The sequence below is a fragment of the Gallus gallus genome, chromosome Z (genome assembly GCF_016699485.2).
Source record: "Gallus gallus isolate bGalGal1 chromosome Z, bGalGal1.mat.broiler.GRCg7b, whole genome shotgun sequence".
In the NCBI taxonomy this organism is placed as follows: domain Eukaryota; kingdom Metazoa; phylum Chordata; class Aves; order Galliformes; family Phasianidae; genus Gallus; species Gallus gallus.
Genome location: NC_052572.1, coordinates 52,818,209 through 52,835,323, shown reverse-complemented (window position 1 = coordinate 52,835,323; position 17,115 = coordinate 52,818,209). Strand labels below are relative to the sequence as shown.

Genomic DNA, 17,115 nt, shown 5'->3' with positions numbered 1-17,115 from the left:
ATGGGAGTAATGTTTCCCTTTTTCCAGTCACCAGGGACTTCACCAGACAGCCATGATTTTTCACATGTGATGGAGAGCGGCTCAGCAACCACATCAGTCATCTCTTTCAGAACCCCAGGATGGACATCATCTGGCCCCATGGACTTATACATGTACAATGTCATGAGGAGGACTCGGACTTGTTCCACTGTTACAGTGGGACAGAAATCACCCCCTACACCCTCACCTAGAGGCTTGTGGTCCTGGCAGACACAGGAAGCCTGACCACCCATGAAGACCTAGGCAAAGCACTCATTGCGTACCTCAGCTTTTTCTATGTCAGAGGAAGCCAGCTCCCCATTACCTTTCATCAGAGGCGGAACACTCTCCTTGGCCTGTCTCCTCCTGCCTATGTACCTGTACATCCCCAGCATCCTGCCCTGCCTTACTGCCATTTCCACTAGGGCTGCACTGCTGCATACACAGATGTCCCTCCCCATTAAAGAAGCCCAGGCACTAGCCAGTCAGACTCTGCTGCTAAATGTACAGCTAGGATCTCTACTGCTGTCTGCATCTGCTCACCCATGTCTCCAGTCAGCTCCAGAAGTGCCCTGAGGGTCACTAGTCCCCATCAACCGCCTCTCAGAAAATCACAGCTGAAGGCACAGCCTTCACACCTACATGTAAGCACCCACTTAGGGAATCAAAGCAAAACAGGAAAATAGATGTAAACTAAAGAAACCCAGAGCTAAGCTGAATTTGCATTTAGATGTAAGAAATGAAATTTTAGGCTGAAAAAGCTGATTCATGAGCTTTTTGTAAATAGACTGAATAATTTTTTAGCTTTGGAAAGTTAGTGAAAATTGCATCAACCTGCAACAGCTTGAATAAGGTAGGGAACTGCTAGTGAAAATGTGTCCTGAATCCATTTGCCAAGACCAAGGAGAAAATACAAACTTTAAGTCTGAAGATACTGGCTTCAGTATAGGTCTCTGGAATTTTTGGGAAAACATTCTTTAGCATGAGGACATTTTATAAATCTGAGTTGGATTCACAAACTTTTCTGAACTTCCAGTTTATTCAAAACATTTTTTAAGCTATAGTTTTGTTTACTCTTAAAAGGTAGCTTTATTATCTTTACTCTTAAATAAATCCCTTAAGCAGAGCCCATATGAAATAGATTATTTGATCTGAGTTTTTTACTTCCCATTTTATTTTGTTACAAAGTAAACTTCTTTTAGATGTTTTGGTTTTGATGTTTTTTTGTTTGTTTTCATTTCTTTTCTTTTGTTTGGAAAGGCAAAGCAATTTGCCAGAATATTTCCCCATCACAATCCTTCCATTTCCCATTTCCTCATTATTTTAATTAAATAGAGCTAGAACCTCTTTCAGCTTTCTTTGTGCAGGTAAAGATCCCCCTGCCTCCTGTAGCTGCTTGTATTGAGTATTCTTTCTTGGAGACTAGGCAAAACAGAAGGACAAACAGTCAGATAAATGGTTTTTCCTCACCAGTCCAACTGCATAAGGCTTAGCTCTGCAGGCTTGCAGGAAGTGTGTAATTAACAGTGGAAGCTATAACACAAGTGCCACACTTATTTGTAGGGGTAATTCAGTGGGAAGTGCATGTTTTTTTTCTGTTCCAGAAAAACTTCTGTTCAGTTCCAGTAAGCAGAAGAGATGGTAGACAGAGCCCATTGCAGATGAAATTTACACCCCACTTCTCAAACCATGGGGCTTAATGTTGATTTAGACAGCCTTTCTGCTTTCAGACAGCTCAAAGCACAGTGGCTTTGTGGAGTTACTAGGGAGAGTGATGTGCCTTCAGAGCAGAGGGTAGTGGGTGTAAGGAATTAATTAGATGTATAAGAAAGGGATTTTATAGAAGATTAGCAGTGGAAACAAAATCATGTCTGTCTCAAGGAAAGAAGTAGCTGAATAAGGGGTAAATATCTGTCTTTTTATAACTCAGTTCCTCCCTGAAGGCTTTTATCTTATGTAAATGAGCATGTGATACCTTGTGAATAATGTTTATAAACCACAAATGCACAGAGCTAGGGCAAAAATAAATGCCTAGACTAGTCAGTAAAAGACATCAGATGTACAGAGTTCTGCTTCTGGTGCTGACCCGCAGATGCGGTTGGAAACCCTTGCAGCTTTTCACTGGGTCACTTTAGCCTCATGTTTGGCAGCTGCTACCAGCCTCAGCAAATCAAAGCAGAGTTTGTACTGACTGAAAACTTTCCATTTCCCATCTCCAGGCTATGTTTCAGTGAAGGAGGTTGACATAAAGGCATACATTGTAAATGAATAGCAAGGCATGAAGCAGTATAAATACCTGATATAGTAGGCATCCTTCACTGGAAAAATTTCTTACCTTTAAAAAGGGCGATTGACTCCCTTCAGTGCAACTACGGGGGCATTCAGTATGATTAGAGACTTTCTATGACTCCAGTTTTCCTTTATATCACAGCCATTTGGCCATTATTGAACAAATAATGAGATTCTGAAGAAAGGGTTCTCAGAACATGTAACATTAAAAATGGTAAGAATTTGTTCTGGCGTCAAAGGAAGAGGGACTGAAAGAACACAGCATGAAACATATTGTTTTGTACATACTGAGCTGAGGTTACCCAAAATAAAAGCTTCTTGAAAAGTTACTTTAATCTCTTGAAATTGTACTGGATTCTTTTCCACGTCTTTGGTTATAAAGAGAAATGTGGCATTATACAAACCTGTATGAAATGCAGAGATTCAAAAAGCCCTCCCACCAGGAAGTCAGTTATTCTCCACACTTCTCTTTTTCTATGAATAGCTAGGTTTTTTGGCCATGCTTTTTTTGTTGTTGTTGTTTTCGTTGTTGGGTTTGTGTTGTTTGTTGTTTTTTTTTTCCTATAAACCTCCAAGAATGTCTATAAGGATGAGATTCTTTGCATTTCTTTGTCGCACTGAATGCAGTGCAACAAATTCTGCTTGTTTGACAAGTTGTAAGAGTTCAAAGAAGGGTTATGTAAAGGACAATAACATCTGTATCATTTGTCCTCATTCTAAGCAAAGCATCATTAGCATCTCTCTCTACTGAGAAATCCATCAAAATCCAGGTCATCTACAGAAGACATTAGTTGCAGTATCTGTGTGCTGAGAAGCACCTATCCAAATGTCCTTTGAGCTGAACTCTGAGAGACAGCAGAGACCGCTCCCCTCAAAATATGCTATACTGGTTCACATGTTCTCTGCACAAAGATCTTCTAAAAACAGTTCTCCCTGATAATTACTTCCAGCAATTATGGTAATACATAGGAACAAAAATATAAAAAGAAGACAATGTGATTTCAGCTTCCCATATATTTAGAGTTTCACTTTCCAGGAGAGGTAAACAAAGGAAGTCAAAGGGCATTGGTCTTCAAGTGTAATGAGCGCAGCACAATTTGTGCAATTACATACCTATATGATATGTAAATTCAAGTCATCCAAATGGAAAACGTCAATTTAAACTCTGTTCATCCACATTTGCTACTGTTTTTTCTCCTCAAAAATCAAGTAAAGGTTTAGAGGCTCAACAAAAATGGGTTAATCAGCCTCTTTATCTGAGGTAAGGGGTAGGTTGAAGTAATTATGCCAGACTGGAGAGATATCTTCAGTTGCCTAGCATTGTTGTGCCAAATATAGACACCATGTGTCACAGCCTAGCCCAAGTGATCTCTGTCTTCTTCTGCAACATCCTTTTTGATTTGGGAAGGCAGCAGCAAAAGAGCCAGACAGGTAAGGGAGGAAGAAGTACTTTCCCATTGATTTGGATGAGTATGTGGCCATATAAATTATGCTTCTCCAGAAGATAATGTCTAATAAAAAGGGGAAGTGTACATGCTGCTGGAAAAGCAGTTCTTGCTTTGGGGGGGGAGGGGGAGGGAAAGAAGGAAAAAAAGATATATCTTTTTTTTTTATAAAAAAGGACCTGCATTTATTTAAAAAATCCAGGTGCAAAACCTCATTTGTTTTCACCTTTTAATCAAACATTATAAAAAAAAAAAAAAAGGAAAACAAAAATGTTTTATTAAAAGTTCCCAGTGAAAATAAAATAATTGCATTGAAAAGTTAATAAGCAAAGAGTAAGAATTCCAGGCCTTCTAATTCTTTACCTGAGAACAGTCTGCTTCTGGAAGTTGTATTGAAGAACATAACAGCAAAACAAGAGGTAAAATGTCCTGAACACATAATGAAGCATTCAGCATGCGTGTAATCAAGCTCAGAAAGAAAAAATAGTCTATTTATCCTTCATTATTCTTCAGCAACTGCCCCCAGATTTCCAAAAATCCCACTGGTCCATTCTCAAGCTTCCCTTGACACATACACAAACACCAAAAACTAAGGTGCTTCTGAGATTCAAAACAGAGTGTGACAAAATGAAGCACTGTTATTGTTTTTTCAGCTGTTCACAATGCACATTGGCAACTACTGACCTGTGGCACGTTTATTGATGTTTTTGGTGTTCTTCAATGCACATGACACTTCTAAAGGAACATTTCAAAAATTAAGATCTGTCTTTCCTTGGGTTGTATCAAACTGACATCAGCAAGGTACTGAGCATCCCTGCAAGCAGAAGTAGTCCAGATTAGCAGAAAGAGACACAGATAGACTTGTTCAGATCTCTGCCAAGGTCAGCTTTTCTTGCAATAACACTGACAGATACAGAAGAAATGCAGCTATATTACTCCAGGCTTGTCCAACTGTAACTGAAGAAGCCAGTGGATTTCATATTGCTTTATTAAGTGTTACTCATATACCCTTATTTTTCAAGGAGGGGATAGCTGATAACTTGCATTCCTCTTGAGTTAGGAACAAGGGACTCCCAGGTACCATGAGGCTCACATCATGCTGCAAGCTAACTGACATGGCAGTGGGAGACAGGAGACTTCAGAGCTCATCTCAGTTCTGTCCTGTCAGCAGCCTCAGAAGAGTCACTTTCTCTATGCCTCTATTTTACTACGTAGAGATGGCAGTAAAGGAACACTATCTTTTGTAAGATGCACTGAAGCTTGGAGGCAGGGAGCTCTATCCAGGTCACAGAAGTTATTGTCAGTCACAGAAAAGGCTTCTGAAGTACTAAACAGCCTTCACAGCCAAACTAAAGGTTATTTCTTATCTTTTTTTTCCTTTCACCTTTCTGGTCAATATTATCTTGCCACTGTTAAAAGTAAGGACTAAGCTTGCAAGGTATAATTTTTAAACATTTTCCATAACTAGTACAAGAGGGCTTAGATTATATCTGGTCTTAAGGTTGGCCATTTCTGCCCACGCAAATTTGTAAAAGGATAAAAAAAGCATTTATTCTTATTAGCAGCATGAAGCTTGAACGTTCCAGGTATGGATTTGAAGGACAAAACATAAATTATCAGGATCCACCGTGGGACATACACTTCAGATTTCTAATTCCTTCAGGGGAGCTGGGATTTGGTATTTCCTGAGGTATCTGAAGAGATCTTATATAGTAAATCACCTTTTTTTGATCTGACATACCAGAAAAGCACTTTTCACAGGCTTTATATAGCAGGGCAACTGCAAAAAAAAAAAAAAAAAAAAAAAAAAAAAGAAGTATGATCCAGCATCTAAACCTGGAATTCCTACATTTAAAGGCATAAGACCCAGCAAGTCCACAGCAATAACAGATGACATCAAGCAACATGCCCTACTGGTCAGGTTGTTATTCAGAGAGTTTGGGCACCTGGTTTGGCTGTCATCAATTTCCAGTGCTGTAGATTCTCAGCTCAGCAGTGGCCCAACATAGGCAGCATCACACTGTGCACTAATTGATCCATCACAGGGCAACAAGAACAGAAGAAGTAATAGTACCTGACAAGGTTTTAAGAAGAGACAGGTGATTTCCCACTTCGAATTTTAAAGTATCCCTAAGCTGCATCTGAACTCCTCATAAATGCCCTCAGACTGAAGACCAACAAGACTGTGAAAATAAGACTTGGCTACAAGTGAATCCATGTTTAGCGTATGCCTCTTCTTCCTTCATGCTTGCCTCTTTCAGCAGGGAATGGAGGTTGTAGATTTTAAAAACAAGACAGTGTTGATGACAGAAATCACCAAAAAGGTGTAGACAGATACCGGGACATGGGATTACTTATTAGAACCTGTATTATTTTTAGCACCAGTAAGAACTGCCAGTTCAGCATCTGTCTTTTTAGAAATAAATTCTGTCAAGCATTGTTTCAAAACTGCCACAAAACAAGATGACTGATGCCACAGGAAAGCAGTGGGGAAGATTCTCTCTGAGCAGCAGTAAATAATAGAGTCTTGGAAGAGAATATTGCAGAAGCATCTCAATTTGCTTACTCAGGAAAACTTAATACCATTAATGACAGGTGACAATCTGATACAAACTCTTACATTCCAGGTCATATTCCCCTCCAAAAAAAAAAAAAAGAAAAAAAAAAAGCATACGTTTCCAAATGGTAATTCTGCATGTTATGGTAGGCACATATAAAATTCACAGGATTAATTCACATGATTTCCAAGAAAAGGAAAAGAAAAGTGAGAAATTAGATGCCTTCACTAGTCACATGAGAGAAAAGCTGCAAAAGATAGGCCAGTGAAAGACAAAAAAGCAGATCTACCCAACTTAGGAAATGCTTATGCCCTGTAGGAGAGGGATTTGCAGATAGCACTACATCATGGCATAGGAGCCCATGGGAGCTGAGTCTAGAATAAAATAAATAAATATAGTAGGGGGTTCCTTAAGTAGCCTTAAAATTATGTTGTAAATCAACCAGGATTGCATGAAAGATCAAAGGCATGTATCCTCCTGTTAACACTGTAGCCTGCCCTTTGGGATCTGCTGCCAGCCACAAAAAGGAGCTGAAGTTTGGAGAATTATATCTCACCCGATCTGAGACTCTGTAAACCTTGGGAAAATCCCTGTATATCCCTCTGCTGAAAAGCTCTGCTTGAAATTGTTCACATGATGGAAGTGAGGTCAGGCTGTTGTCAGGCTGGATCTGGGGTGGGTGGAGAATTTATAGTTCACACAGCATCACTCTGTGACACTCATATGTCACTGTGCACATGAGCAAGGCAGCTGCCTTACAGTTCAGCAATCAGTTCTTCCCCTGCTCATAGGCTGCCAGGCTGTGGTCATAGCTCAGAAAGGAGCTAATGCAGCGGTCCAAAAAACACCGAGTACAGCTCCCTCTTGTGCATGGTATAGGGTAGGGATGAGGATACAGAACGTGACGTGCTCTCCCAGCTTCAAATTTCAGAAGCCATTAAAGTAACTGGAAAGTTTTATCTCTGTTCTTTTTAAGGCACAATGCTGAAGCATGACATTTCAAAAAAGAACCTCATTTGATCATGTTATATTCACTGTCTTGTCTTCTATAACTTACTTTCTGTTAATACAGCACTCCAGACTCCTGAAGACCTTGAAGTCAGGAGTGCATTTTTTTGGACAGGCTTTTAAGCCAGTATGATCTCTTGCACTCCAAGAATTTTACTTAGTGCCCAACTAATATACTAACAACTTTAGAGAACACTGTGACATCTCAGCACAAGGAAATTAACAGAATATTTTGACCTCACAGGAAGGTGAGAATACTATGATCTTCCATGCAGCACAGCAAGAAGCCTTGCACAGTAAACAACCTGAGATGACATTATGAGAGCCTCATTATCAAATAGATACCTGGGCTCTCATTCTCTCAGGAGTATGGCACCAATATGGAAATATGGCTTGGGTGGTTGAATATCTACTCAAACGGTGACCAGCGTCTTGGCATACTGTTGGTATTCCTTGCTCGGCTGCAAATTTCTGAACAAATTTCAGCTGTTTAAGACAGAGGATCTATGAAAGGCTGTGTGGATGTAACTAACAGGCTGTAGCATCAGAGCTAACCATAAGCATCTTGCTTGCAAAAGGAATCGCACTGAAAGAGGAGGCTGTCACTTAGAAGACTACTAAAACTGATCACTTTCTCCTTTTATGGAAATCTGCAATTTTGACTTGAAATCCAGAAAAGCAGGGTGTAGTCTTTCATTTTCATTCACAGGCTGAGAAAGCTGTTGAGCCTGGAAAAGACTCCAGGGAGACCCGATAGCGGCCTTTCAGTACCTCAAAGGCAGCTGTAAGAAAGAAGGGGACAGACTCTTTAACAGAGCCTGTGGTAACAGGACAAGGGGAAACTGTCTCAAACTAAAGGAGGGGAGATTCAGATTGTTATATATAGAATTTGGGGGTTTTTTGTTTGTTTTGTTTTTTGTTTGTTTGTTTTAAATAAGATTTGTGGGGCACTGGAACATGTTGCTTAGCGAGGCAGTGGATGCCTCATCCCTGGAGACGTTAAAGGTCAGGCTAGACTGGGCTTTGACCAACAGTAGGTCTCTACTGCAGGGGAGCTGGACTAGATGACCTCAAAGGGGCCCTTCCAGATCAAGTGATTGCATGATTTGCATTCTCCAACTGAAATCCTTACTGACTTGCTACTGCTGACCTACTATTTCACCAATATCCTTGTGCCATAAGAATATACATCTTGTCACCAGGAAAGATCTCATGAACTTTCCAGAACTGTTTCCAGATATGGAGCGGCATATTAAATCCAATGAATGAAGTGAATGATGTATTGCTCTTTCTTGGTGTAGAGAAAGGCAACAGCAGATATGGTTGCTTTATACCAGTCTTAAATTACTTCTTCTGGTCACACAGGTGAATTGCTTCCACCTGAGCTCTCAGGGCTGGCTACACCAGGTGCTCAACCACAGGATCAGGCCAGGATTTAATGGTTCCCATACAATCCACCCCTTCATAGCAGGAACCAATGATTGAGCATATCAGAGTAAAGCTGTTTTTTACAGCCTAGCTCATGATGTAGCCACAACAGAGGCACAATTTGCCTCAACACTCATACTATTTCCTGTTGCAATACAGATACAGCTTATCCCATCATGACATAAATAGTCCGTAGTTTTCAGTTACATGTTCTTCCAGTTTCTTTTGCAAAAGATGTTCAAAAAGTCTGCCTTTAAATGTCACTGAAGGACAAGATGCCATGGTAATTCTTCGGTGATGCACTTCTGCCTCTGTTCAGCCACCCTGTTGGGCCACAGATCTCAGGGGGAGTAGAACAGATGTTTAATTGTCACTAAGAGAAGCAAATCTGCCCTGCCGTACTCCTGTCCTGCATCAAAATTTCCACTTGGACAGGGGCATGTCCAGGCCTTTTATACCACATCCTTTGGCCTGATATTGACAGTTGATTAACTATTTTGGGTACCAAAGGGGTGGTTCTGATCTGCCTTATAGATATAATTAGGGTCCCTCAAGATGAAAATTGGGTATGTATTATAATTTGACCATGTGCCAGTTACTTATGGTGCTATCATTCCTCCCCCTTCTAATTATCTCCCCCATGGTGTGAGTTCTAAATTCTCAGGGGCGGGGAGAAGAAGACTATTTATTGTTCCAACTCGGGGTTTCAGTTGCATATTATTTCCCTTAATGTGGATCCTAAGCAGGGAGGCCCAAGGCATTCGTAACACACACAGGGCACTGGGTTTGCCATCTCTGGGTCTTTCATTCAGGTATCTCAGTGTTTTGAGTAGTCTCTTAGTCCACTCCGGCGAGGACTGGAAGTCAGTCTTCAGAGAGGCCTTTACAGTGCCATTATACCACTCTTATCAGTCCTGCTTCCATAACATTGTAAGGCAGATGGAACCACAATTTGATGCTATTTTCCTCAGCATAGTTTTGTACCGTTGTTCCTGTAAAGTGTGTACCCTGGTCATTTTTGATGACTTGATGGGAAGTCCCATATTGCTGCCATCAATTTAGTTAATGTCTGGTGATATTGGCTTGATTTGCTTTTGACACCAGATAGGCCTGCAATAATCCACTTGCCACGTCAACAGTGGTCAAGTCGTAGCTGGCCCCTTCAGATCTAGGGACAAAGCCTCTGTAGTTGACCTGCCATCATTGCAAGAGATTATGTCCACTGACAAGATGTGCTGTTGTTTCATGCAAAGGTCTTGGCTGTATCCTGGAGCACAGTTTGCATTCTTGACATGCCTGGATGATAACTGACGTTTGAATGAGCAGCCTTCATGCTTTTAGTGCTGCCCACATTGCCTTCCATCTGGCATGTCGTAACTTCTTACATAGCCATTGGATGATGTTATCTGCTGGTGAGTCTTCTAGCCACTTTATTTGAGCTAGTGCATCAGCTTCATCATTCCCCAGTGACTGCATGAGTTGGTGTCCAGATACATGGTAGGTGTATACTGTTCTATGTCTAACTATATTCCAGATATCCAACCACATGTCTCTGCCCCATATTGTTTGGGCATGTATAGTCAAATCCTGAGTGGTCCACTGTGCAATCCAAAGTGTAAGTCCTCGGTGTTCTGCCCAGTTATCCATGCAGCTGTACAATGCACTGTCACCTGGTTCCTGAGTTATAACCATCCACACTGCTCTTAGTTCAGCCTCCTGGCTACCCTGTCCATTCCCTTCTTCAAACCAGATGGGGTCACTCGAGGGATGGTACACAATTGCTTGCTGTTTACTAGGATTTCCTTTGCTGGACCCACCTGTGTACCAGGCAACTTCTGGGATAGGGTATTTTCTCTCCTGAATGGGACTCCTCCATGGTGGAGCGATAGTGGTCTCCTTGGGGGCATCACTATGCTATGTCACTGTGTCTAGCATCTTTTGTAGCTCTTCTTGTAAAGGCAAGGAGGACAAGCAACTTCACTGTTCCATACAGGTAATCCAGTGTGCCACTGTTTGTGCTTGAGCCACCCCTGTCTTAGGAATGTGTGATGTATCTTTTACCCATCCTTGAATAGGTAGCACTGTTTTTACTACTACCTTTGCTGTTCGCATTATTGGCTCTACTGCCTGCAAGGCAGAGTAGGTGGCCAATTGTCATGGTTTTATGATTTTTGGTTATCAGTATTCCACATCACAACATCATGCAGTGTACTGGGAGTTAAAGAGCAAATGCTTTAGTTCCGGGTACCTGTCTGGAAGAGAAGAAGAACTACGTTCCCCAAGAGCCTTTTCGAGTACTGTTATCATTCCTGCTCAAGGGAACAGATATAAGGGCGCAGGTCATCTGACTTGCCCTCTTCTCGTCTCGCCGTGTTCCCTGTCGGATCGGCTCACTACTGCTGCTCCCGACTGCACGCAAGGCTTCAGTAGTAGCGTAAGGCCTTTGGCTCCTGGACAATCTTTCTCTCAATTATTGTTGATTTTTATTGTATTATAGTGTGTTATCTTACATTCCGATACTATATTTAGTAAAATTAGTTTGTTTCTCCTCAGATCGTTGCCGCTGTGTTTAATTATTTTGGGGTCCCCTGTTTCCCTTCCTGGAGGCGCGGATTTTGCAAAAACCCTCCGCCCCACTAGTCGCGGAACCGGGCCGGACCAGCCCGTAAACCGTTGACACCAATCAAACCATACCCTTCAATCAAACTATACCTTTCTTCCACTCCATGCTAAACTTGAGACCAGAAACTAATTTGGATACAGACGGAATCCTGCCACAAACCCCACCCAAACCCTTCTTGGGTTACATGTGCATCTAATTCATCAGGTAGGGTGGGATCAAATATACTAAGTGCCTGTGCTAGTTTGACAGCCAATTTGGCTTGCTGGAAAGTGTCTTGTTACATCTGTCCCCAGTCCCCACAATTGATCTTTCTTAATTAGTCTAGATACAGGCCTCAGGATCCGTGCAAGGTGGGGTATGAAAGTCCTCCAGTAGCCCAGGATGCCCCAAAATTCTTGTAACTGTTTTGCTGTAGTTGGTATTGGAAACACCTGAATTTTATCAATAAAGACATTGGGTAAGGCTTCAGTCTTGACCAGATGACTCCCAAAAATTGCACCAACAGATTAGTTCCTTGAATTTTTTGTGAGTTGATAGTCCATTGTTTTTCTTGTAGGAATTCAGTAGTGAATCTACTGCTTTTTCAAGCATTCCCTAAGAGGCAGAAGTCAGCACTGTCATCAATATAATGATATAATTTGACATTAACTTGTTCATCCCACCCCACCAAGTCTTTGGATACCAAGTTATTGCAGTAAATAGGTGAAAGTATGTACTCTTGCGGCAGGACCTGAAAGATCCACTGCCTACCCTCCCACGTGAATGCAAATTGGCCTTGCAGTTCCTCAGTGATGAGGATACTAAAGAATGCATTAGCTAAGTCTTGGACACAATGATAGGTTTCTAATTCCCTACTCAACGTGTCTAGGAGGGTGGCAATACTGGGTACCACCATGTGAACTGATGATGTGACCCTGTTTAGTTCTCTGTAGTCATCCACCAAGTCCCATCTGTTTTCTGGAACTGTCATATAGGAGAATTATAGAGGATATATGCTGGTCCTATGATCCCCAACTTTTCCAACTCTTGTATTGTTCAAGCGATTTCTTCCTGACCTCCTGGGAGTCTATAATGTCTCATATTAATTATCTGGTGTAGCCGGGACACTTGAATGGGCTCATATTTTGTATACTCCTATAGAATCAGCAGTATCACACACTAATGCTCCTAATTTGTAACCTGAACTCTTTAATATTAGTCTGGGGAGTCAGTCCCCACAGTATATCTATGCTTGATACATACTCCAGTATGGGTGCAATAGATTGTACTCCTGAGCAACACCCAATTTTAGCCAGGTTTGCATTATGAGGATCATTTTTCCCCCACATCCTCCTATAACAGCTCATGTACCAGGAAACACTGCTGGGTCACAGTAAACTATAGACATCTCAGCTCCTGTGTCTACTAATACCATTACTCTGTATATTTTTTTGAGACTGGTATATTGTCAACTTAAAGTAGGGCCTCTGGTCCCATTTGGAAGCCATAATCCTTTAGGAATCTTGGTTTCCCTTCATGCCATGAGTTGAAAAATGCCTAGGTCTTGTTCTTCTGGAGGCCCAGCCATGGTTGCCCAGGGCACTGAGGTGGCTGACATTTCTTAGATGGTATTAGGACACCTTCTTGCCTCCATGACTGTGAAGGAATCCTATCTGTAGTCCTGATAACTTCCCTCCTAGTGGGGGAAGGTGTAAAGCATTGTTTCTCATTTAATTGCCTCTGCAAGTTTAGGTCATGGCTGGGTTGTTCACTGATCTTACTAAGTTGTATCCCGGCTCATATGAGGTCATTACACATTTGCCTGAGACTCTCACTGTCCCAGAATCTGGAATCCTCTGGGAAGGGGGAGGGGGATATATCTTCAGGCTCAGATTTCTCGAGGTCAGTATTTCTTTTCCTGTACTGGTTGAATATTGTGCTTTGATCTTCGGCACTCAGCCTCTCCAAGATCAGCCACTAATTGAGAAGCCTGTTGAATTATGGCCTCAGAGGCCACCAGAGGATTTAAGATTGCTACAAGTGACACACAGAGATAGGGGATAGCTTGCTGTAGAATTCTCTCATCCCTGCAGTGAATTTACGTAAGTCAGAACTTTCAAAGGATCCTCATAGATAGCCTTTCTCACATCTAGCTCCTGGATGTAATTCTTGAGCTCTTCCATGTAATTCCATAAAACACTATGGGTGGGCATACCTTGTTTATTAAGCCATGTTATTCAACATGCAGACATCAGCCATTGAATTAATAAGTGGTTTTCTTCATTATGTTGGCTGGTAACATACATAGTCTGCCTGAGGGCAGCGTGAATGGTAATGGTTGCCATTTTTGAAAAGTATGGTCCATTTACTACTACACTTTCTGCCCCTATGTCCCATGATCGCTGTAGCCATGCTAGTATACTTTGTTGATTTTTGTCTAAATCTGTACTAGATCTGTAAGTTGGCTGCTGTGTATAGGCTGGTACACATAGGCTGTGTATATAGCTGGTACACATAATGTAGTCTGGGTGGAAGCTCACTAGTCAGGGGGCACTCCCACCAGTCTAACTTGCATCTTTTTTGTGTCACAATAGGTCAGATCTTGACAGAATCTAGCTCAAGTGGAGGCTCAAGAGCCAGCTTTTTGTTTTCTCTTTTTTGTCTACAAAATCTAGGCAATACCAGCCCACTTGTTCAGGGGCCTTGTTAGTTTCTAATGATATATTCCTGACTTCTTTCAGGGAGATAGTCAGATTTGGTTTTTTTCTGAGTCTGTTGACACAGTTGTGTAGTAATGGATTCACATTTTCCAGAGTGTTATTTGATATACCTAATCAAGTCAAGGCCATTAACAATGGCCATGCCACAGCAGATGTCATTCTTTTGTAATTAGTATATCTTTACTTAGGCTATATAGATATTCCACCAAGTGGGTTGGGGACTCACAAGTATCGCCCCCATTCCGCAATGGACCCCATTTTTCAATCACTGTGGCAATCCCATAATACAGGAATCTTAGAAATCCCAGAATATACCCAGAAAAGATCTTGTCTAGAGGAGTAGTTTTATCCCAACCAAACCAACCAATTGTGTTCTTTAGGAACACCATTATTAGTATTCTTCTTTCCAGGAGGACTGTCTGGCTCACCAAATGCAGCGAAAGGTGATAGAACATATAGCTGCTTTAAACCTGTTTTAAATTACCCTAGAAAGGTAAAGGTCACATTACCTAGAAAGGTAAATAAAGAACGAGTTGCTTACCCCTTTCCAAGGATCAGGGTTGACCAAATACTACAAAGGAGAGGATATCCAAGCAGATATTTTTCCTGTGTGGCAGCCAGCCCTTAAGTGAGGTTAGGGAGGGGTGTAGCCAAGCCTCAGGGTGAAGCTTCTGCTTCACAGCCAGTCCTCTTTCAGTTGCAGACCTCTACTTGACATCACAATTGTATCAACAGAGTTTCCAGTTCCAGACACTTAATGTAAATTTTTTTTTTGCAAAGATAGCATGCTTCTTGCTGGTGTATTTGTTCCCTTGAGAGATGTCCATGCTATACTATGGCTCTCCCTCCACACCTTGAAAGCAGGAAATTCATGTTCTATGGCAAGAAGTGGCACGAGGTGAGCTGATAACCCTGGAAACAGAAAGCTTTCACTTTTCCCCAGGCAATACTGGGTGTCACTGCCTGGAACTTCTGGTAGTGAATCTGTCAAATTGTGTAACCACAGTGTGGAGAGGAAATCACACTGTCAGCAATGAGAGAATGATACCGTCTGGCTGGCTATTGAGTCACAAGCATTAGATCTCAAGAGGCAAGCTGCCCTGCTATTAGCAGATGAAACTTAAAGGGAAACGTAACTTCCATATTAAGAAAATCAAGAAAATGTAATTTTTAAATTTGCTGATAGATCTCAAGAAGAAAATCAAGAGCCAGAACTGCTCTGTTCATTTATCACTCTAGCAACAGATTGATTTCTTTATCTTAGAATTAACTTCTGCTGTTTGTATTATGCAAATAGATACAATCAAATACTTTGACAGAGCCATCATTGCAACACCATCATCTCTTGCAGATTTCCTTTCTTGTTTTACATTATGTTTCCATGCATAGATTATCAGTCCAGCTTTGTGCTGGCAGTTCTGCTCTGAAAAACTTCCAGCCCAAATAGAAAAATCAGCAAGGAGCATGCCAAGTGATTTCTATGAAGTTGCAGCGTAGCAGAAGCAGAATCAACCCTTTGCCATCTGTATCTCCAATATTCTGTGTACACTTACACATGTTAATGAGGGGAAAGGTGCTTTCTTTCGGAGTGTGTTTCTAGAACCAAGACTATGCTATTACAGCATTTACATGCACCAAGGCATGCTGGAGGCCTTACAACTGGAAAGCTGCCTTGAAGAGGAGGACCTGGGGTCCTGGTGAATACCAGGCTGAATATGAGTTAGCAATGTGCTGGTGCCACAAAGAAGGCTAAAGGTATCCTGGGCTGTATTGGGCAAATAATTGCAATCAGCTCAAAGGAGGTCTTTCCTATCTCCTCAGCACTGGTGAGGCCACACCTGTGTCCAGCTCTGGGCTCCTCAGTTCGAGAGAAACATGGGCCCTTTAGACACATGGAGGGAGACCAACGGAGAGCTGCAAAGATAAATGAAAAGAATGGAGCATCTCTCTGGGAAACAGCTGAGAGAGCTGGGACTGTTTTAGTCCAGATTAGAGAAGGCGCAAGAAGGATTTAACAATGTATACCTGAAGGAGTGTGGCAAGAGGACAGAGCCAGGCTTTTTTCAGTCATTCTCAAAGACGCTACTAAAGGCAATGAAAACAAAACGGAGCACAGGAGGCTCTATCTACACATTAAGAAGCACTTCTTTAGGGTGCAGGTAACTGAACACTGGCACAGGCTGCCCAGAGAGGATTTGGAATTTCCTATGTGGAGATCTTCAAGAGCTGCCTGGCCATGATCTTGGGCAACCTGCTTTGGGTGTCCCTGCTTGAGCAGAAGAATTTGACCAGATGACCTCCAGAGGAAATTCCAACCTCAACTATTCTGTGATTCTGATTCCTGGGCAGACTCTGACATACTATTGCATCAATGGAGAAGAACTTGGCCACCTGTCCTCCTCTCCAATGTACTCCAAGCTTTTCTATTGGAAAAAGACAGGCATTATTTTTGCCAGCTCTGTCCTCTGGAGTAGGCTGAAACAAATAGCTCTTACTTCTGCAACTGTGAGTCACTCCTTTGGATGGTGGTGATGAGAAGATGGCGATGATGATATAATCCCCAACTCTTCCTGGTCCCCCATCTGCTAAGGAGAAGAAAGCAGACTGTACTTCCTGATGAAGCATAGGAACTATTTGTCTGGGAAGGTACTGTGAGGGAAATGGGTAAAGGTCAAACAAGAGTTTGAAAGACATGTAGATGAGCCCTGGGAGAGCAGAAAGATCTACAGCTCTCCCGTGCAGTCCTGGAGAAACGTGAACAATCTCTGTTGTTGAAAGGCACTCAAATATGATCCCACCTCCCCTTTCTCATCAGATGTAGATAGGACAAAAATAAACCAGAAGATGATTCTTTCCCAAAAGTCCGCCCAAGGAGCCTCTTGTCTTCCAGCTTCTCCAAAATTTTGAAAATTTAATGTCTGTGTTTATACAGCAAGCACTTGCCATTCTCACAGGCTACGTTTCCAAGACCCAATTACTTCCTGAACATCTCGTTCCCACTAGTAGCCAAGGAGGGCCAGAATCTGCCAAATTCATAATTCTATTTC

The 17,115-nt window shown here is 41.8% G+C and overlaps 1 long non-coding RNA gene across 1 annotated transcript in view; it reads right to left on the bottom strand.

Annotated features, from left to right (window-relative positions):
• Window positions 1-7,159, bottom strand: part of LOC107052346 — a 31,613-nt gene extending 24,454 nt beyond the window's left edge. The window contains exon 1 of the long non-coding RNA XR_001464814.3: window positions 6,867-7,159. This is a non-coding gene — a long non-coding RNA (uncharacterized LOC107052346). The remainder of the gene's footprint in view (window positions 1-6,866) is intronic.
• Window positions 7,160-17,115: the final 9,956 nt, after the last annotated feature.